Source organism: Phocoena sinus, chromosome 12, assembly GCF_008692025.1.
Source record: "Phocoena sinus isolate mPhoSin1 chromosome 12, mPhoSin1.pri, whole genome shotgun sequence".
NCBI classification, from domain to species: Eukaryota; Metazoa; Chordata; class Mammalia; order Artiodactyla; family Phocoenidae; genus Phocoena; species Phocoena sinus.
This window is the reverse complement of record NC_045774.1, coordinates 60,276,473-60,300,719: the sequence shown is the minus strand read 5'-3', so window position 1 is coordinate 60,300,719 and position 24,247 is coordinate 60,276,473.

The window sequence follows — 24,247 nt, the reverse complement described above, 5'->3', positions numbered from 1 at the left end:
AACTTTTAGAGAAGAGTTAACAACTATCCTCAAACTCTTCCAAAATATAGCAGAGGAAGGAACACTCCCTAACTCATTCTATGAGACCACCATCACCCTGATACCAAAACCAGAAAAAGATGCCACAAAAAAAGAAAACTACAGGCCAATATCACTGATGAACATAGATGCAAAAATCCTCAACAAAATACTAGCAAACAGAATCCAACAGCACATTAAAAGGATCATACACCACGATCAAATGGGGTTTATCCCAGGAATGCAAGGATTCTTCAATATACACAAATCAATCAATGTGATAAACCATATTAAAAATTTGAAGGAGAAAAACCATATGATCATCTCAATAGATGCAGAAAAAACTTTCGACAAAATTCAACACCAGTTTATGATAAAAACCCTCCAGAAGGTAGACATAGAGGGAGCTTACCTCAATATAATAAAGGCCATACATGACAAACGCACAGCCAACATCCTTCTCAATGGTGAAAAACTGAAGCCATTTCCACTAAGATCAGGTACAAGACAAGGTTTTCCACTCTAACCACTATTATTCAACATAGTTTTGGAAGTTTTAGCCACACAAATCAGAGAAGAAAAAGAAATAAAAGGAATGCAAATCTGAAAAGAAGAAGTAAAACTGTCACTGTTTGCAGATGACATGATACTATACATAGAGTATCCTAAAGATGCTACCAGAAAACTACTAGAGCTAATGAGTGAATTTGGTAAAGTAGCAGGATACAAAATTAATGCACAGAAATCTCTTGCTTTCTTAAACAATAATGATGAAAAATCTGAAAGAGAAATTAAGGAACCACTCCCATTTACCATTGCAACATAAAGAATAAAATACCTAGGAATAAATCTACCTAAGGAGACAAAAGGCCTGTATGCAAAAAACCATAAGACACTGATGAAAGAAATTAAAGATGATACAAACAGATGGAGAGATATACCATGTTCTTGGATTGGAAGAATCAACATTGTGAAAATGACGATACTACCCAAAGCAATCTACAGATTCAATGCAATCCCTATCAAACTACCACTGGCATTTTTCACAGAACTAGAACAAAAAATTTCACAAGTTTTATGGAAACACAAAAGACCTCGAATAGCCAAAGCAATCTTGAGAAAGAAAAATGGAGCTGGAGGAATCAGGCTCCTGGACTTCAGACTATACTACAAAGCTACAGTAATCAAGACAGTATTGTACTGGCACAAAACCAGAAAGATAGATCAGTGGAACAGGATAGGAAGCCCAGAGATAAACCCACACAATTTGGTCACCTTGTCTTTGATTAAGGAGTCAAGAATATAGAATGGAGAAAAGACAGCCTCTTCAATAAGTGGTGCCAGACAAACTGGACAGCTACATGTAAAAGAATGAAATTAGAACACTCCCTAACACCATACACAAAAATAAACTCAAAATGGATTAAAGACCTAAATGTAAGACCAGACGCTATAAAACTCTTAGAGGAAAACATAGGCAGAACACTCCATGACATAAATCACAGCAAGATCCTTTTTGACCCACCTCTTAAAGAAATGGAAATAAAAACAAAAACAAATGGGACCTAATGAAACTTAAAAGCTTTTGCACAGCAAAGGAAACAATAAACAAGATCAAAAGACAACCCTGAGAATGGGGAAAATATTTGCAAATGAAGCAACTGACAAAGGATTAATCTCCAAAATATACAAGCAGCTCATGCAGGTCAATATCAAGAAAACAAACAATCCAATCCAAAAATGGGAAGAAGACCTAAATAAACATTTCTCCAAAGAAGGTATACAGACTGCCAACAAACACATGAAAGGATGTTCAACATCACTAATCATTAGAGAAATGCAAATGAAAACTACAATGAGATATCACCTCACACTGGTTAGAATGGTCATCATCAAAAAATCTACAAACAATAAATGCTGGGGAGGGTTTGGAGAAAAGGGAACCCTCTTGCACTGTTGGTGGGAATGTAAATTGATACAACCACTCTGGAGAACAGTATGGAGGTTATTCAAAAAACTAAAAGTAGAACTACCATGTGACCCAGCAATCCCACTACTGGGCACATACCTTGAGAAAACCATAATTCAAAAAGAGTCATGTACCACAATGTTCATTGCAGCACTGTTTACAATAGCCAGGACATGGAAGCAACGTAAGTGTCCATGGACAGCTGAATGGATAAAGAAGATGTGGCACATAGCACAGGGAGATCAACTCGGTGCTTATTGACCACATAGAGGGGTGGGATCGGGAGGATGGAAGGGGGGTAGATGCAAGAGGGAAGAGATATGGGAATATATATGTATATGTATAGCTGATTCACTTTGTTATAAAGCAGAAACTAACACACCATTGTAAAGCAATTATACTCCAATAAATGTGTTAAAATAAATAAATAAATAAAATCTATGGAAGAAGCCTCAAAAAAAAAAATGAAGATTTGCACATATATACCATGGAGTATTACTCAGTCATAAAAAGAAATGAAATTGACTTATTTGTAGTGAGGTGGATAGACCTAGAGACTGTCTTACAGAGTGTAGTATGTCAGAAAGAGAAAAATACCATATGCTAACAAATATATATGGAATCTAAAAAAAAAAAAAAAGGTTCTGATGAACCTAGGGGCAGGACAGGAGTAAAGACAGATGTAGAGAATGGACTTGAGGACGGGGAGGGGGAAGGGTAAGCTGGGATGAAGTGAGAGAATGGCATGGACATATATATACTACCAAATGTAAAACAGATAGCTAGTGGGAAGCAGCTGCATAGTAACAGGGAGGTCAGCTCGGTGCTTTGTGTCCACCTAGAGGGGTGGGATAGGGAGTGTGGGAGGGAGAAACAAGAAGGAGGAGATATGGGGATATATGTATATGTATAGCTGATTCACTTTGTTATACAGCAGAAGCTAACACACCATTGTAAAGCAATTATTCTCTAATAAAGATGTTTTTAAAAATGTAGTTATTTCTAGCTTGTGGGAGGTAATATTTGAACTGTGGGAACACTGTAAACAGAGGCATAAAGGTAGAAAAACATAGTTCTTGTCCACTGGAGCGTGTCTTGAGTACTCGAATGAGAAGCCCAACCTTCATTCTATACCAATAGAATGTTTTTTAAGACTTTTTTTTTTGTTTGTTTTGTTTTAAATTTTTATTATTTAAAAAAATTTTTTTACATCTTTATTGGAGTATAAGTGCTTTACAATGATGTGTTAGTTTCTGCTTTATAACAAAGTGAATCAGTTATACATATACATATGTTCCCATATCTCTTCCCTCTTGCATCTCCCTCCCTCCCACCCCTCTCTATCCCACCCCTCTATGTGGTCACAAAGCACCGAACTCATCTCCCTGTGATATGCAGCTGCTTCCCACTAGCTATCTATTTTACGTTTGCTAGTGTATATATGTCCATGCCACTCTCTCACTTTGTCACAGCTTACCCTTCCCCCTTTTAAAGACTTTTGAACTCAAAAAAATGAGTTATGATTTAATACCATTAATTAATATTTTATATATTAATTTGTGAAACACTTCTTTGTCAAATACTATGGTCAGGCCCAAATGCTAAATACACAAAATATGATTATGAATTACATACTGTTCTTGTTCTCAAAGATTCATAGTTTAGTGAGATAGCCATGTAAATGTACTCACTGCATTCTATGAATGTATAACAGAGGTATTTATAAAAGAATAAACAGTGATGACCACATAGTGAAGTGAACAGCCTTTTCTGTTCAGGTATGTTGGAAATGCTTCACTGAGTCAAGAGAAAAATAAGCAAACATTGGCATCCAGTATAGGAAGGCTGGCTAGGCTATGACCTTTTTCATGTGGCTGGAGTCTGCAGAAATAGTAATGGAGAAAGGCTATACAGTTCAGTTGGGTCCAATTTCAAAGGACCACATATTCCAAAATAAGGCATTTGTCCCTTGTCCTGTAGCTCATGGAGATTAGAGGCTCAAGAGAGGGAAGTAAGTCAACCACCTTTGTCGTCCTGTAGAAAGGTGATCTAGGTAGCAGGTAGAGTACAGAATAAAGGGCACCAACACTGGAGGTGAAAGAGAACAGTTAGGAGTGGGCTATAGTTCAGGCAGATGAAGAAATTTGAACCTATGTAGATAAAGTGGGGATAAAGACAAAAATGCAAAATCCAGCCATATTTAGAAGGAAGATATTGATAAGAATCTTAAATAAATCTGTATACCAAGGTAAAGGGAGAAGGACCTTTCCCAGATTATATGAGATGGTTTGACTTCGTGACATAGCGATTGATTGCATTAGTCTACTAAAAGTACCATAACAAAATACCACATACTGGGTGGTTTAGATAACAGTAATTTATTTCCTTAGAGTTCTGGAGCCTGGAAGTAGAGATCAAGATACCAGCAAGGTTGATTTCTCCTGAGGCCTCTCTCCTTGGCTTGCAGACAGCTGGCTTCTCACTGTGTCCTCACATCGTCTTTTCTCTGGGCATGTGCATCCCTTGTGTCTCTTCCTCTTCTTATAAAAACACCTGTTCTTATAAAGTCCTATGGATTAGATCTCCACCCTTATGACCTCATTTAACCTTAACAACCTCTTTAAAGGCTCTGTTTCCAAATACAGTCACAATGGGGGTTAGGGCTTCAGCCTAAGAGTCTGGGAGGAGGAACACAATTTAGTCCATACAATGATGCAATTTATAAAAAACGGTGAAAGTTTGGTGATGTGATCGAGTTAACGAATTTTGTGTTTGACAGAGTAACCAAGATTGTCTGTGGAATATTTAAATAGAAAGGAAAGAAAGGGACTAAAATGATGAAAAGTGATATCATTACTCATATTTTAATAATGAGGAAATTGAGACTCCTGGCTTTGAAGATGACAGGTGAACACTTAGAAATATGGAAGATAATAAGTTATGTTGTGGGCATTATCTTATAATTTATTTATGTAACAAATGTTGAAAGTATAAGAAATACACATTTATGTTACAAATAGATAACTATAAGATGTTTTCCAAAATTTAACTCAGTATCATCCATTTTTCTAAGTAACCACATGTTATCTTCAAGCCTGTGAGTACCTCAATATTTAATAAATATGTGACTATAACATATTACATTTGAAGGTGTCCATGTCTGTGTGTGTGTGTGTGTGTATGAATAGATAGATGAGATTGCCCAGGACTGGTAGAAAGGGAAGGGGGATAATAATATTTAATCATATTTAAAGGCCAAATGGAGTGCATTAATCTGAAAGCAATGTGTAGGTTAGGATATAAGTGAGCCGGAGAAAGCTATGGACATATGTTTGGAGGCCTTTGTAGAAATTCAATAATGAAAGCTGATTAGGGGAACTGGCATGGTACATGGAGACATGGAAAGACCAGAGCAGATTTATTCACTCAGTAAATATTTATTCATCACCTTATAGAGGCTAGCAATGTGTTGGACTTTGGAGACTCAGTAGTGAATAAATAGATGGCCTTATCCTCTTAGAGCTGATATCCTAGCAAGAAATAATATAATTAAACAAATAATCAATGGTAAAATATAAGTACTACAACCAATGCTTGGTAGCACAAAATGGGAGCTCCTAACCTAGTGTTGGGAATATAGAAAAAAAATTTTTCCAGAGGAAATTTAAATTGAGAAACAAGTTGAAAATACTTTAACGTAACAAAAAATTTGCCAGGATAGGAGGAGTGGCTTTTTTAGGCAGAGAGATACTAGCACAAGGAGCCAGAAGATTGTGTGGCATTGAGGAAGCAAAAGACTTGTCAATATGGCCAAAATATAGGCCGTAAAGGGAAGAGGAGTTTGAAAAGCTGAGGAAGAAGAAATGCCCAGAGATGAAGAGAACCAAGAGAGTGTTTGTACGAGAATCTAGCATAAAAGAAAATGTTACTGACTGTGGGCAATGCTTCTGAGGAACAATAATATTACTGAATGTTCTTTGGCATGTAAGACAGATACTATTGTTTTTAATGAGAATAATTCCAGAATAATATTGGGGATAGAAACCACACTGCAGTGGACTGATGAGTGAGTCGATGTTAGGGAAGTGGAGATATTGAATGGAGACCTATTGTAGAAGTCTATCTAGTCCATTTATTATTGACTTACTGAGAATACTGGGATGGCTTTTGGAGTTCAAGCTACCTTGAATTTTGAGCATTGGTGATACTACATTATAAACAATGGAAACAAAGAGTCAGGGATTATATCTTTAAGACACTGAGAGAAAATTACTAACAGCCTAGAATTCTATTCCAAGGGAAAAAATATCCTTCCATAATAAAAATGAAATGAAGTTATTTTTAATCAAGCAGGCCTTCATCATCAGCAGATTCATATTACAAAAAATACCAAATGCCCATCAGGCAAAATGAAAATAATCTCATGAAAATTTATAAAAGTTTCCTGAAGCTCAGGATAAGACTGTCTTTCTACAGGGAGGATTCACTTTTGCTTCTGTCAGGCAGTCAGAAAAACTAGCAATCTGGGATAACCTTAACCCAAGCTCAAGGATCAAGATGATTTAAAGTTGGGCATCAGTCCCTGAGAGAGCTACTTGTAGTTGACTCTGACTCCTAACCAAATTTTCAGAAACAGCAGATGTCCCTAGGAGAAAAGTGGCCCTAACTGCCAGGCTTACCTGTCTAGGTTTCACCTTCTCCCCATTCTTGGCCTTCAATCCCTTGTTTGCTTTCTAATACATTCAAATAATATTTATCTACTTTTTCTGATGTTTATTCAGGTTTTCTAGTGTCTTTAGCAGGAGTGTTAGGTGGAGTTACTTAATCCGCTATTACCAGAAATAGATGTCTGAAGGTTATGCTATGGAAATAACCAAATAACCAAATTTCACAGATGTAAATTGCTGTTAACACAGTCACATAAAAGAAGTAGGACCATAACGCTAAAGTTGTCCTTGAATGTTGTACTTTTGCCAGAGCTATACCAATATATAGCCTGAATGGGGAGCCATTTCTTTCAAGAGTGAAGCAAGATTTTGTCTTGCCTAGTGGTCAGAATTTCTTTCTATTGGATTCTCAACTTCTACATAAGATATTGTTAAGATAAAAGAAAAAGAACACATATTCAAGAGAGGATACACATGCACAGCCATAGACTATCAAACTTTCTTTATCAGTTCCATATGATAAGCTACCACCATAAATGGAAAAATCTGTACTGATTTTTTTCTGATTAAAAAGTAAATATTTAAACAATAAAAATATAAAAAGTAAAAATATTGCCTATAATGTTAATACTCATATGCAATCACAATGCACATTTTGTTACATTTTATTTCAGCTATTATTCTATGCTTGCATTATGTTCTATGTCCATATAATACATTGCATGTACTTAAACATGATTAAAATTTTCAAATAAAAATGTAACCATGCTGTAAAGACTCTTTCATACCTATTTTTTTCCTTAATGTCTTGGCAATTTTTTTATCTTAGTTAATTTGGCTCTAACTCATCTCTTTTAACAACTCCTCAGTATTCCTTATTTGAACGATTGTTTATTGATAGTCTTCAAGAAATGTCTATGTTACTATTTTATAAACATTGCTCTGATATTGGTGGTGGACTCTGTGCTGGTATGGTGAGTGGACTTTGATGGGCGGGGGAGTTCACCATAGAGGACAGTCCAGTAGGTGAGATCCATCAGTAGGCAGCTCAAGGATCCAGTGAAGCAGCTTTAACTCTGAAATATTCCAAGACTCTCTGACCCCTGTGAAGCCTGGGGTAGAAAACTGGGACTCACTTTCCTGTGACCTTTAGCTGAGTTTCCAAATCCTTCGATTTGCTCCTTACTGGCACTCTCTTCTCCAATTCCTGTTGGTAGGAACTTAGGGCTGCCCAACAAAGTTCAAAGCTGCAGTTGCCAGTAGGAAAGAAGAAAAGAGGGCAATAATGATGGTTAGTGTGTTATAGGAGTTCACAGTTCAACTTAGTCTTTTTTTTTTCATTTTGGACTTGTTGAGATGGTTTAAAGTTAGAGATGTTGCAAACCCCTATCCCCTCTTTTACTCACTGTCTTTGTTGAGGAACACCATAGTAAAATACAAACTTCACTTAGTACAGGCTGCCCACCAGCTGTAGTAAAAAAAAAAAAAAAGCAGTGGCCAGTCCTTCTGGGAGACAGACTCAATCTAAAGGTCTTTGCTTTATACCCTGCTGTGTGAAACTTGGGTATTTCCTGCGTCCTGTTGGAGAAAGCTAAGCACTCACTTAATAGGCTGAGTTCTTTTCCTTTCTAATGTTGAATAACAGGGTAATCAACATCGATCAACCTTTCCTTTAGTCTAGTCATTCTCCTTCACAACTTCCGGAAAAAAATTAGTGTTTCTTGATCGTTGATGGCTTCTGCATTTTAGCAATGTTAAGTTCTTTTTTAAAATTTGCTTTTCTATTTTTCATCATGTCAGTGGGATTTTATAGGGAAAGCACAGACTAAAATCATTATAATATGAGACATTTTTTCTTTAAGTTTTAATGGGGAGGGAGGAGATGAAAATATTTAATGTCCTTGTTAGGAATGGACTGGCTAATGGGAGCCATTGATTTTTTTTTTTGGTCATGCCAAAGGAATGCTAAACGGCTGTGCTGATATAGAGTAGGATACTCTATATCCTACTTTATATATATATATAGGAAACTTGCTTTCTTGACTTTAGTTTTGTGAAGAACAGATTCAGTAGTTGAATTACCGTGTGGGTAGAAATGTGATTATTGCTCTTTACTCTGTGGATAGAATTGTGATTTTTGCTTTTTAGGATATATTTTAGATAGAATTTTGGTTTTTTAGATACTAACAATTTATTGATAGATTCAAGAGAAGCTCTTCTTTATCTGTCATCAGGATGAAGCCAGTAATGTTATAATTAATTTTTTAAGCACTGACTTTCTGAATTGGTTACTTTATAAGTTCCTCACCTAGACTCCGATAGAGTTTGAGTTGCTGCTGGCTGGCACCAACTCCTGAAGGAGACAAGAAGGGAGCTGTGCTGGCAGCCAAATGAATTTGTTCTGAATGTCCTCTCCAGCTGAGTGCTATGTGATGCCAACTTCTAGCCCTCAGTTTGATGTTATCTTATAAGTTACTCCAAGCAAATATTCTGATTCCTCAATGTGATCGTATGAAACTTCTTCATGAGTCTTTGATTATATGAACATTTCTATATATTATATATTTTTTCTATGCCCAAACAGATCTTGGATGAACTTACTATATAAAAAAACTATCTGGGGTCATTAATTGAAAGTTATTCCTGATGCCAGGGTCAGTAATTTTTTTAGCTTAGTAGAATCTATGGTCCCTGCCTAGATCTCCTTCCCTGGGCTTTTGCACCCATACCCCAGCTGCTAGCAGTGTTGGCTACAAATATATCACAGCTCTCAACCCACTCCCACCTCCTAGCCCCCATCCCCTACCTCCTGTACCCTGAGAAATTGTTATCTAGTCCTAGCTCATACTGCCTGCTGCCCGACAGACCAATAAATCAAGAGATGAGTTGTTGGGGCAAGGAATAGTAAGTTTATTTAAAAAGCCTGAGGACCGAGAAGATGGTGGGCTAGTGTCTAAAAGAACCTTCTCACCTGGGTTTGGATGCTAGTTTCTTTCACAGAATAGAGGGAGAGATAAGGAGGTAAAGGGGAAAAAAAGGCAGTAAGTTGTTGCAAATATTTCCTGATTCTGGCCAGACTCCAAAGGGGATGTGTTAATTTCTTCTTTCCTGCAGCCATTCACAGATGGGCCTGGTCAGGATGTTTTCTGTGAGCTAAACAGAGTTATTTTAACTTACAGCTCAGGCATGGGAGGCAAGGTTCCTGGAGATGGGCCATTATGTATACTTTAAGCTATAGGCAACATCCCTTTAGTGATTAACTTATAGCAAAAGCAATAGAATACAAAGGTTAAAGTAAAAGAAACAGATCCAATATGGAGTCAGATTTGTTCTTCCCTATTACAAAATGCCCTTGGCTGATGGAAGCAGTCTAGCCAGTGGGCTGTGACACTCCCTACCCCACTTCAGGAATGGCATTTAGACTATGTCTGACTGATACAGGAGTACAGAAGTCTAGCTTCATTGACTCAAAGGGAGACAACACTGTGGTGAGATTTATATTTCAGACTCCTTACAATCTGCCTGTATCAGCCCAAGGCTAGACTTTACCTGAGACCACATTCTTTTTTTATTTTTCTTTCAGTTTTATTGAGATATAATTGACATGCAACACTGTATACATTTAAGGTATACAGCATAATGATTTTACTTACATACATCATGACATGATTGTCATAAGTTTAGTGAACATCTATCATCTCATATAGGTACAAAATTTAAAAAAATAGAAAAACAATTTCCTGGTGATGAGAACTCTTAGGAGTTGCTCTCTTGAAAACTTTCATATATAACTCACAGCAGTGTTAATTATATTTATCATTTGTACATTACATCCCTAGAACTTATTTATCTTATAACTGGAAGTTTGTACCTTTTGACTGCATTTGTCCAATTCTCCCTCCCTCATGCCCTCTCTGGTAACAAGTCTGATTTCTTCTTCTGAGTTTGTTTGTCTGTTTTTGAAGTATAATTGATCTACAGCACTATGTTAGTTCCTTTTGCATAACATAGTGATTCAATATTTCTATACATTTCAAAATGATCATCACAATAAGCCTAGTTATCATCTGTCACCATACAAAGGTATTACATACTTATTGACTATATTCCCCACACTGTACATTTCATATTCTTGACTCATTTATTTTGCAACTGGAAGTTTGTACCTCTTAATCTCCCTCACCTATTTCTTTCCTCCCCCACTTCCCTCCCTTCTGGCAACTGTTTGTTCTCTGTATCTATAACTCTGTTTCTGTTTTGCTATGTTTATTCATTTGTTTTTTTGGTTTTTTTTTTTAAGATTCCACAGTAAGTGAGATCATACAGCATTTGTCTTTCTCTGTCTGGCTTATTTCACATAATCGCTAATTTCACTTCTAGGTCCATCCATGGTGTTGGAAATGGCAAGATTTCATTATCTTTTTATGGCTAGTATTACTTTGTATATACATGTATATACCATATCTTCTTTATCCATTTTTCTATTGATGAACACTTAGACTGTTACCATATCTTGGCTATTATAAATAATGCTGCAATGAACATAGCGGTGTACATATCTTTTCAAATTGGTGTTTTTGTTTTCTTCGGATAAATACCCAGGAGTGGAAGTGCTGGATCATATGGTAGTTCTATTTTTAATTTTTTTGAGGAATATCCATACTGCTTTCCATAGTGGCTGCATTGCTTTATATTCTCATCTAGTGTATAAAGGGTTACCTTTTCTCCACATCCTCACCAACACTTGTTATTCGTTGTCTTTTGGATGATATTTATTCTGACAAGTGTGATATTTTGGATAGTAACCCTTTATTGGATATATCATTTGAAAATACCTTCTCCTATTCAGTAGGTGGCCTTTTCATTTTGTTTAGAAGTTCCTTTGCTGTGCAAAAGCTTTTTAAAAAAGTTTGATGTAGTCCCATTTGTTTACTTTTGCTTTTGTTTTCCTTGTCTGAATAGACATATCCAAAAATTATTACTGATGCCAATGCTGAGACCACATTCCTGATGAGCTCTTTCTCCTTCCTTTTACTGCTTCACTCCCACCCTTATACCTATTCTTTTTTTGTTTTTTCATTTAATTTTATTTATTTTTTTATACAGCAGGTTCTTATTAGTCATCCATTTTATACACATCAGTGTATACATGTCAATCACAATCTCCCAATTAATCACACCACCACTCCCCCGGACGCTTTCCCCCCTTGGTGTCCATAGTTTTTTTCTCTACTTCAGTGTCTCAATTTCTGCTCTGCAAACTGGTTCATCTGTACCATTTTCTAGGTTCCACATATATGCATTAATATGCGATATTTGTTTTTCTCTTTCTGACTTACTTCACTCTGTATGACAGTCTCTAGATGCATCCACGTCTCTACAAATGACCCAGTTTCATTCCTTTTTATGGCTGAGTAATAGTCCATTGTATATATGTACCATATCTTCTTTATCCATTCTTCTGTTGATGGGCATTTAGGTTGCTTCCATGACCTGGCTATTGTAAATAGTGCTGCAATGAACATTAGGGTACATGTGTCTTTTTGAATTATGGTTTTCTCTGGGTATATGCCCAGCATCTTATAACTATTCTTGAAGAGATCTTCCTCTTCCATCTGAAAGTCTGGATTGGGCTCTATTATCAAGGAAACTGACCAAAGATGGTGCCAAAGGTGGTCTAAGGAAGCAGACTCTAAGAATGAGATTCTGGAGTTAGAATCATGAAGTCTGGCTTGTAACAAGTACCTCATCACTGGTGGTAGGTAGATGGAGTTTGCATAGCTCTGGCATGTAACACAGTGCAATTGCTACAGCTGTCACTGAGGTCAACTGGGATAGGATATGGGAAGAAGGAGATGAACTGGCTTGTGCAATATCTCTGGCATTTCAGAGGTACAAGAGAAATATAAATTATAAAGACTGTGGAATTGGGAGGCTATTTCTGAATACCACTGGTGCTTTGAAGAGATGAAATAACAGGCCCAAGGCAATCAGTCACTAATTTAAAGCCAAGTATGAGAGTGAGAGAACCTCTTTGGCAGCTTTTAAAAGAACCTTCAACTCTTGCAGCTGGAGGGCAGACAGATTGAAGACCAAGCATAGGACTTAATTATGAGTCACAGAACTCAAGAGTAAAGCTTAATCTCAGCCTAGGATGTATATAATCAGATAATCATAATGGACATACTTAGCAGTTGGCAGAACTCTCTTATAGTTCTGTGAGTAGCGTAGTAGGAACAACTTCAGTGAAAGTGAAAGTCCACGAAACTGCCCCACTAACCCCATCTCAGCCAATATAAATAATCTAAAATAATATTGTATCCACAGGGAAATGGAAGAGATTAGATCTATTCTCAAAGCCTTAAAGTTGTAAGGATTGTGGTACCATTATATGTTCATTTAATTCATCTATCTGATCCATGTAAAATCATATGTTTCATAAAAGATGACAGTGAATTAACCATAAAGTTAACCAGTGGCAATCCCAATTGTGACAGCTATGTCAGATATGATATCTTTAGTTGAGCAGATTAACATAGTTTTGGATATGTGGCTATTGAGATTTGGCATACATTCTTTTCCATGCGTATAAAAGAAGATCAGAAGCAGTTAACACTGACTTGACACAGACAATATACACTTACTGTCCTTGGAGCTGTGTTAAATGTCGCATAATATATTTCGTATATTGAAATTGTCTTATATTTCATTTGGGCATGGGTCATCTGGATATCCCCCAGAATATCATATATGAGATCAAGAATGGATCAAGAATGGATATTCCACAGAATATCATGTTGGTTCAATATATTGTTGAACCAGAAGTGGCGATAATTATTGGTTCCTTGGTAAAACATGTGTGCTCCAGAGGGTGGAGGATAAACCTCACAAATACTTAGCGATGGCATGATTCAGAGGGGCGGGGGTTCAGTGGCCTAGGACATGCAGGCACATCTCCAAAGTAACACAGAGTGGAAGATAGACTCTACTAATATTCAGAAGCTGCCTCTGTGGTACAGTTTTTGGTTTTTTTGGTAGGGGAGTGGTCCTATGGTCAAGGTCATGGCAGGACATCCCCTCCCAGGTAAAGGACAAGTTATTGCACCTGGCATCTCCTTCTACTAAGAATCATATCTCTTGGCAGACCTCTTCAGGCAGAATATTCTTCAATTGGGAATATTGCTCTAACCCATGCCTCATATGACCTAGAAGCTGCTAGATTTTAAAAAGGCCTAGAGCAAGAAATGACTTGGGAGGTGGTCCAGCTGTGGTTCAAGTAGCCCGCTACTAGCCATATAGCCAGGAAGACCTCATGTATACTTCATACATACTTCGTAAATACCATTTTATGGTAGAAAATCATGCTATATGGAGATTCTGTCAAGCCCTAATAGAAGAGCTGCAACTTTGACTCCTGAACTTCTGGAGCAAGGACATGCTATATGCAGCAAAGAACTATATACCATTCTACAGACAGGTACTGGCATGCTAGTGGGCCCTCCTAGAGATGAAGCATCTAACAGTGGGATCTCAAGTGACCATGCAGCAAGAATTTTTCATCATGAGCTGGGTTATGTCAGACTACCAAGACATAAGATTGGGTAGGGTTGGCCCACCCAGCATCAACCCATTATAAGATGGGAGTGACATATCCAGGATATGTAAGCTCAAGCAGGTCCAGAGGGCTCCTGAGGGCTGCACAAACAAGGGAGCCAGAACTCCCTGTTACCTATCACTGTTGTGTCAGCAACCTTGCCTCAGCTTATTACCAATGGCTTTTTGATGGACACTGTGATGAACTTCTCAGAACCCTCTTCAATGGAGGGCTCAATGCCCCATCTTGCAGGGGTGCTGTGAAAAGATACTCTTCAGCTCTCATATCTTCCAGGGATTGCTTCAGCTGCATAAAGCTGCCTCCCTCATTGTCATGTCTCTTACCAATCAATGCAGATATAAAGGTGTGGTCACTTTGGCCTAACTCAGGCTGATTCTGAAGGGTCAGTTTAGGTATCTGTGAGAGGTATTTATCCAGACATCTCCATGGAGTTGGCAAAGGCTGCTTTAGAACTTGACTTCTTTCCAATCCTGCTTTCTTCTTCTCCCTTTCATAGGTGTTGATCTCAAGGGGACTCTTACAAAACATCCAGTATTCTAAATACTAGAACTGAGTCTACGTCTATGGGAAGACATCCTGTGACAGACCTCATAGGGGTTTCCGGTGAGTAGGTGACAGAGGGGAATACAAAATCTGAGCTTGGTTCACAGATAAGTCAATATGTTGGTGCAACCCTAAAATGAATAGCTGATGCATTATACTTCCACTCAAGAGTAGCTTTGAAAGACAATGATGAAGGAAGGGAAACCTACCAGTGGAAGGGCTTTGGGCAGAGATCCTAGTTATTGTGTAAAGAGAGATATGGTTTGAAGTAATAATATTCATCAATTCATAGACAGTGATAAATAATTTAGATGGTTAGCCATGGGATCTAGAAGGAGCAATAGTGTGAGATCAAGGTTAAATAAAGATGTCTGGAAGGAGATATGTAGATGGAGCGGAAAGGAAACAGGAAGCTCTTTTTATTGTACACCAGTGTGGAACCTTTATAGAAGAATCACTATATAACCAAATGGACAGGATGACTTGGCCACTTATTATCAGTCAGCCTCTCTCCCTGATCATGACAATGATGGCATCATGAGCATGTGAATAGAGGGCCCATGGTGGCAGAGATGGAATCTCTGTATATGCCCAAGAACATGTTCTCTGTCTCACCAAGATCTGTCTAGCCAATTGCTGCTCCTGAATGCCTTAGCTGTCAACAACAGAGATTAGTGCTGAATGTGTCATATGATACCATCCTGTAAGGAGACCAGTCAGCTACTGGCTGCCATTTTTTTTTTTTTTTTTTTTTGCGGTACGCGGGCCTCTCACTGTTGTGGCCTCTCCCATTGCGGAGCACAGGCTCCGGTCACGCAGGCTCAGCGGCTATGGCTCACGGGCCTAGCTGCTCTGCAGCATGTGGGATCTTCCCGGACCGGGGCACGAACCTGTGTCCCCTGCATCGACAGGTGGATTCTCAACCACTGCGCCACCAGGGAAGCCCTGGCTGCCATTTTTTAATGGGACTCTTTCTATCTTGAAAGAGGCAGACTTTATCCTGACCAGGACTGACTTGTATGGGTTCACATTTCTTGCCCACAGGACTTTGACCAATATCATACTCCAGTTGCTCATGGAGTGTTTGATTTACTGGCATGAAGTCCTGTGTAATAACATCTCACACTAAGAGACTTTTTTTTTTTTTTTTTTGCAAAGAAAGTAGAGAAGTGGGCACATGACCTTGGGAACGATTGATCTAATCACCTACTGTACCATCCAGAAACTGTTGTCCTAGAAAACTAATACATATGGCTTTGGGAACTAAGAGGTGAAAGAAGGAGTGGTCCCACTCACTATCATTTCCATTGACCTGCTTGGGGAATTTGTGCTTCTTGACCCTGAAACCTTAAGCTCTGTATGTCTAGAGGAGCTGGCTTTCCAGATGGGGTCCTTCACCTGTCGACACAGTAAGATTCCTAGTAAATGGAAAGGTACAACTGCTACCTGGTTGTTTTGGGCACCTAGTGGCAGTAGACCAGTAAACACAGAGCAAGAGTAATTGACCCTTGTCTTCTTTGGGAGTCAGGACATCTAGGAGCAGGAAAGAACGTGTTTGACACTTATTTGATTCCCTAGGGTGGGGGAGGGAGGTATCTAGGTCCTCTCATGCTCATTTGTAACTGTGAATGGGCAAGTACAGCAACCACGACCTTCCTTATGATGTCCTTGTAACAGGGGTTCAACCCTCAGGGATGAGGCTCTGTGTTACTCCACTAGGTAAGCTACCAAGTCCAGTGGAAGTGCTAGAGAGAGAGAGGAATATAGAAAGGGTGATAGAAGAGGGAGATGAGTACTAGTTTTTGCCATAAGACCAACTGCAGCAGCTACTAAGTTTCCTCAAGAATTGTGACCACAGAATCCTGGAGAATCTGTGCCTGGATGGGAGTAAATCTTACGTAAGAAAGAAGAACAATGTAATGGATGCTGTAGATGCTCAGCCCAGATTCCCTTTACTGGCCCTTGTATTGTCCCCCATTTGCAAGGAGCATTGGACACTCACAGCTCACAGCTGCCCCTTTCTCTGGAGAGTTGCCCTCAGTTGAGGTTACTCCCTCACCCAGCAGGTTACACACCTGCCACTATCCAGGGGTGGCCACAGCTAATGGCCCCAAAAATAAGGGGTACAAAAGGCTGGCTCTCTTGTCTCAAGGAGGAGCATCTTTGCAGCGCAATTTATGCTTCAGACTCCCATTCTACCCATGTTGAGGATCAGGCCAAGGCTAGATTTTACCTGAGACCACATCTTTCCTCAGTATTTTCTTCTCTTGTTTTTCTCCCTCCTTTGCAAGCTTTGCCTAAAAATCATGCCCTTAGTACAACTCATGCATCCAATTTACTTTCTTATGCTCTGTTTCTAGGGAACTGGACCTAAGACAATTAAATTAGTAATAAAATAAATTCAAACAAACATATCAATAATCTTCACTTGATACAGCAGCTTTTTTTTTTAATTAATTTTCCCATAGCATGGTGTTTATTTTGGTACAAGCAGGAATGCAAATCCAAAGGATGTAATTTAGAGGAAACTCTGTCCTGTCTATTCTCTAGGAACTAGAACAAGGAGAATGAGAGATGATTGTGGGTAAATCAAACCGTTTTCTCCTAATTAAAGCTGAATAACTGGGGGCAAACTCCCATGGAAGGTTGTGATCTGCATTTTTTTTTTTACATCTTTATTAGAGTATAATTGCTTTACAATGGTGTGTTAGTTTCTGCTTTATAACAAAGTGAATCAGTTACACATATACATATGTTCCCATATCTCTTCCCTCTTGCGTCTCCCTCCCTCCCACCCTCCCTATCCCACCCCTCCAGGCAGTCACAAAGTACTGAGCTGATCTCCCTGTGCTATGTGGCTGCTTCCCACTAGCTATATATTTTACGTTTGGTAGTGTATATATGTCCATGCCTCTTTCTCACTTCATCCCAGCTTACCCTTCCACCTCCCCATATCCTCAAGTCCATTCTCTAGTAGGTCTGTGTCTTTATTCCTGTCTTACACCTAGGTTCTTCATGACATTTTTTTTCTTAAATTCAGTATATGTATGTTAGCATATGGTATTTGTCTTTCTCTTTCTGACTTACTTCACTCTGTATGACAGACTCTAGGTCTATCCACCTCATTACAAATAGCTCAATTTCGTTTCTTTTTATGGCTGAGTAATATTCCATTGTATATATGTGCTACATCTTCTTTATCCATTCATCCGATGATGGACATTTAGGTTGTTTCCATCTCCAGGCTATTGTAAATAGAGCTGCAATGAACATTGCGGTACATGACTCTTTTTGAATGATGGTTTTCTCGGTATATGCCCAGTAGTGGGATTGCTGGGTTGTACGGTAGTTCTATTTTTAGTTTTTTAAGGAACCTCCATACTGTTCTCCATAGTGGCTGTACCAATTCATATTCCCACCAGCAGTGCAAGAGTGTTTCCTTTTCTCCACACCCTCTCCAGCATTTATTGTTTCTAGATTTTTTGATGATGGCCATTCTGACTGGTGTGAGATGATATCTCCTTGTAGTTTTGATTTGCATTTCTCTAATGATTAGTGATGTTGAGCATTCATGTGTTTGTTGGCAGTCTGTATATCTTCTTTCGAGAAATGTCTATTTAGGTCTTCTGCCCATTTTTAGATTGGGTTGTTTGTTATTGAGCTGCATGAGCTGCTTAAAAATTTTGGAGATTAATCCTTTGTCAGTTGCTTCATTTGCAAATATTTTCTCCCATTCTGAGGGTTGTCTTTTTGGTCTTGTTTCCTTTGCTGTGCAAAAGCTTTGAAGTTTCATTAGGTCCCATTTGTTTATTTTTGTTTTTATCTCCATTTCTCTAGGAGGTGGGACAAAAAGGATCTTGCTGTGATTTATGTCATAGAGTGTTCTGCCTGTTTTCCTCTAAGAGTTTGATAGTTTCTGGCCTTACATTTAGGTCTTTAATCCATTTTGAGCTTATTTTTGTGTATGGTATTAGGGAGTGGAGCAGCTTTTCTTGATAGCAGCACTCGCTATCACTGTGTGGGTATACAATGACATGGGGCACAGCCCCTGCTTTCACTGAACTCACCATCTAGTTTGGAAGTAAAAATATAGATGTGTACACAACTTAAACTTGAGACTCAGTGCTAGATGGTACCAAACTGACAAGACGTAAAATTGGAGTTCAGAAAAAAAGAAGTGTCTTCCTCAGAAAGCTACATACTTGAAAGTAACTATCAAAATGTTTGTTATATGAAAGAATTTTCACTACCATAATTTGAAAATTTGTGTAATGTTGACAATGTGTACTAAAGTGACTGAGTCAGTGAAATGTTGTTTATTTACTGCATTAATAAGAGTTGAAATAAAGCATATACATTTCCAAAATATTAGCATCTGGATCGATGATCTCATGCTATAAGGTGTTTATTCAGAACTGAGCTGAAGCTCAAAGTGTAGTACCCAGATGCTGCTGTACACCGAGAGGACAGAGCATGTTGCTTCTCTTCCTCCGTAGCTGTCAGAGAGCAACCATAGGGGGCAATGCAAGCTCAGCAGTAGCATTCTCAGCTCCCTGTCTTTTCAAAGCTTTGCTGCTTTATTATTCTTGCTTAAAACAGGCTGAATCTTTACAGTTTCGCAATGTCTTAAACTGCATAATTACTTTAAGGTTTGGGGCAAGCCATATGTAGAAAAGTAAAAGAGTTGAATGTAAAGAAAAATATTTTATAAAGATACAAAGAGTAAATGGGGAGGGACAGGTTTTGAGTTTACAGTTGATACAAAAGTAGAACAGAAGTTTGTAGCTAGTACACAAGGAGTCTAATCTGCTCCACTAATTTTTGTCTGTCAAATTCCTGTTTTCTTAAAAGACAAGTCTGTGGAAAAGCAAACTAATTCTTATTTAAATTTTGTTATATTTCTTAATGAATTTGGTGTCTGAATACTGTGAATGAAGAGACAGTTGTTGAACAAATAAAATAGTTCTCACAAATCATTTCAAGGGGCATATGCATTTCACATATTTCTGTGCTCTTATCTTAAGGTTCCAGAGTTAGTGTACTAACATATGAATATGGATACATATTGATGAGTATGATTTTCTTGCCCATCATTATAAAAATATCTTTCCTAGTTGAACAGTTAATGAAATGATGAGAAAATCTGAGGTGAACATTAGCAGTCTACTTTCATTTTGTTTCATCAAAAAGAATCTCTTTTACAATTACTATTTACTTGCAATAACTGCAGCAGAAAATGATTTAATGTTCAACATGTGCATTAAAATGTATTTGCTTTTTTTAATATGTAAAAGCTGATGGAAATTTCATTTAAGCACAAATCCTGTATCACAGATTTTAAGCAAAATGAAAGGAAGTTAGGGTATCATTTAAACATGGCTATAAAAATAATTTCTTTCAGTGGCTAGAGGGAAGGAAGGATTGGTCAAAGTAATTTTTATCTTTGATGGGATTCCCCACTAGTCTGCTCTCTTATTTGGCTTAATGCATGCCACAATAATCATGCTATTTCTTCCTAGCATTTTTCTAGCTCACAGTGATAAGAATAATTGAATGGTGTTTATATTCTAAAGTGCCTTTTCTCACTAAGCTCAGAAGTTCTTTCTGAGTATTCATTCTTACAATATTTTTGTGTGGAACACAGGGATGTGTATTATTATCTTGTTACCCCCCTTCTAACAACAAGGATAGTGAGGCACATATGCAATAAATGATACACAAGACAGAGTCAGGGTGCCAGAAACAGATCACAACCTGACTTCCAGTTCATAAGCCAGACCATACTTTCTAGGAATTATTAACATACTTGAGGATTGAATCCTGGCAATTAGTAGCTATCTTCTAAGTACTTGTTTTCAGTCCTAGAACGTTAACATTGATAAGAAGGAAAAATTTAATAACTTGGAGTAGGTTAATTCTGTTGCATCCTGGATAATACAGAGATTGTAAACAAGCAAGTTGTAAATAACTGCAATAATAGGAATGTTATTGATAATAATTTGAAGTGTAAATGTTTAATGGCACAGATATAAAATTCACAACATTTAACACAAATTTTAAAAAAACCTTTAAAATAACAGCCAGCTTAGAGGCTGCTAGAAAGAAAAAAAAAAAGAAATAGCTATGTAATTTGGATGTAGAATTATAGGTGTTTAAATTTATGGGATAGACCCTAACCATGTAAGAGGTTTCAGAGACTCAAAGTGAATTCCAGCTAGGAGACTTATCTTTTCTAAAGGGCATCCTTTGCTTGTGTCTGTAACTGGATAACTTTGAAATCATGAAATCCCACTTCTGCCAATTATTACTACAGAGAAATTTCTTCACACATGCACAAAAAATTTATTGGTTGAGGCTTAAAGATGTTCAGGTAGGCCTGGAATATGATATATACTCAATATATGTTATTTAGCAAATACATGAATTTTCTTTTGATAATTCTTACCCAAATTATTTTAATCTTTTAAAGTATGATAATAGTATCACAATTTTATATATATGTATATATGTATGTTAAGCTTTATTGTCTTTTAGAGATATCTAAAAGATATTATCTATTCTGCCATTTACATATGAAATAATTTGAAGTTTCTGAAGTATATTCTTTACTTTTGTTTATATTTAAAATTTTCTATAATAAAAATGTTTTAAGTATAAAAAATTATATCCATATATATTAGGTAAGAGATTATTTTTAATCTGTTATAAGAAAATACATCTCACCTTTCTGGAATTTATCTGTATGGGAAACTCATCTATCTAGAACATGGTCAAGGAGAGTGATGTCAGCATCATGGTGGTGTGAGAAGCTTCCTTTCCTTCACTCTTTCAATCTACAACTAGTAAGACATCTATAACTCAACAAAGGTTCCCCTGCCCAGTACACCAGGACAACAGAGAGATTTGTATGTCTATACATCTGAAGGTGGGTGGACTTCAGAGAAGGCAGAATGAAGGAACAGTGGAAGCAGAGCCTATGATTCTGTCACCTGTGCCCACAGAGAACTGGGCAGCAGCAGCAACAGGGTCCGAGACCCTGGTCCCTCCAGCCTTGGCACTCCTGTGACTCTGGCCCCTGCCCGTGGTGGTGGTGCCCACAAACCTGACAACTCCAGAAGCAGTGGAGACACCTTTGATCCTGAACCCCCGCCATTATCCCATCACCCACTGTAGTAGCAGTGCCCACAAACCAAGGAGAACTTGGATACAGCATAGTCCATCTCAACTGTCCCCGAGCAGTGATACTCGTGTCAGCAGTGACCCTGGTAGCAGCAAGATAACTGTGAGGCACAAACAGAGACAACAAGGCACCACCAGTGACACCTCTGGCAGAGGTGGTGGAGGTTGGAAAGTGACACTTCTCAAGTGTAGCCAGAGGCAGCTCAGGTAAGAGAAACCAAAAACTGTGCTATAGTGCCACCTACTGAAAAACAAAAGAAAAGCCTCTAAGTACCAACCTGTTGAATTAGAATCAAAGTAAAAAAAAGTTTTACCTAAATAAGAAATGTGTTCACTATTTCAAATGAGCCACCAGAGGAATAAATCATTAAGCACCATGAAAAACCATGGTAACATGGTATCACAAAAAGAAAAAAAAATACAATTCTCCAGAAGCCAAGTCTGTGATCTAACACTTAGAGAATTCAAATTAACTGTCATGAAGGAATTCGACAAGCTATGAGGAAACTCAGAAAGGCAGTTCAATGAGCTCAGGGATAAAATTAATGAACAAAAGTGGTATGTTACCAAAGCGGTTGAAACTCTAAGAAAGAATCAAACAGAAATTCTAGAGCTGAAGAGGTCAATAGATGAGATGAAGAATGCAATAGAAAGCATTGAAAATGGTGCAGACCATATAAAATCAGAGAGAATCAGCAAGCTTAAAGGTAGAAATCAAGAAATTATTTAAATAGAATCTTCATTTTAAAAGTGAAGAAAGAAGGGATGGGAGATGATACTTGCAGCAAACGGCAGACAAAAGAAAACAAGGGTAGCCATACTTATATTAAACAAAATAGACTTCAAGCCAAAAAAGGTAACAAGAGACAAAGATGGACATTATATATTGATAAAGGGAATAATCAATCAAAAAGACATAACACTTATTAATATATGTGCACCTAACATAGGAGCACCAAAATATATAAAGTAAGTATTAACGGACTTAAAAGAGAAATTAACATCAAAACAATAATAGTAGGGACTTTAACACCTCACTTATATTAATGGATAGATCATCCAGACAGAAAGTCAATAAGGAAACATCAGTCTTAAATCAAACATTAGACCAGATTGACTTAATAAATTTATGAAGAACACTCCATCCAAATGCAGCAGAATACACATTCTTCTCAATGCAAAAGGAACAGTCTCCATATGTTGGGACACAAAACCAGTCTCAGTAAATTTAAGAAGATTGAAATAATATCAAACATCTTTTTCAACTACAATGGCATGAAACTAGAAATCGACTATAAGAAGAAAGCTGGGAAAAATCACAAATATGAGAAGACTAAACATCATGCTACTGAACAACTGTTGGGTCAAGGAGAAGTCAAAAGAGAAATAAAAAATAGAGAAGACAAATGAGAATTAAAATATGACATGCCAAAATCTATGGGATGCAGCAAAATTAGTACTAAGAGGGAAGGTTATAACAATAGAGGTCTTCCTCAAGAAACAGGAAAAATCTCAACTAAACAATCTAACACTATACTGAAAGAAACTAGAAAAAGAAGAGCAAATGAAGCCCAAAATCAGTGAAAGGAAGGATATAATAAAAATCAGAGTGGAAATAAGTGAAACAGAGACTAAAAAGACAATAGAGAAGATCAATGAAGCTAACAGCTAGCTCTTTGAAAAGAAAAACAAGATTGACAACATTTAGCTAGACTACTAAGAAAAAAAGAGAAGATTGAGATAAATAAAATGAAGATTGAGATAAAATTAGAAACAAAAGAGGAAAAATTACAATGGATAACACAAAAATCAAAGAATTATAAGAGATACTATGAACAAATTAGATAACCTAGAAGAAATGGATAAATTCTTAGAATCATACAACCTTCCAAGACTGAATCATGAAGAAATAGAAAATCTGAATAGACTGATCACTAGTAGGAGATTTAAACAGTAATCAAAAACCTGCCAAAAAACAAAAGTCCGGGATGAGATGGCTTTCAAGCTGAATTATAACAAACAATCAAGGAAGATTTAGTGCCTATCCTTCTCAAACTCTTCCAAAAAATTGAAGAGGCGGGAATACTTCCTGACTCATCTTATGATTACATCAACATTACCCTTATACCAAAACCAGACAAAGACAACACAAAAAAGAAAATTACAGACCAATATCTCTGATGAACATAGATGTAAAACTCTTTAACAATATATTAGCAAACTGTATACAACAGTACTTTAAAGGAATCATACACC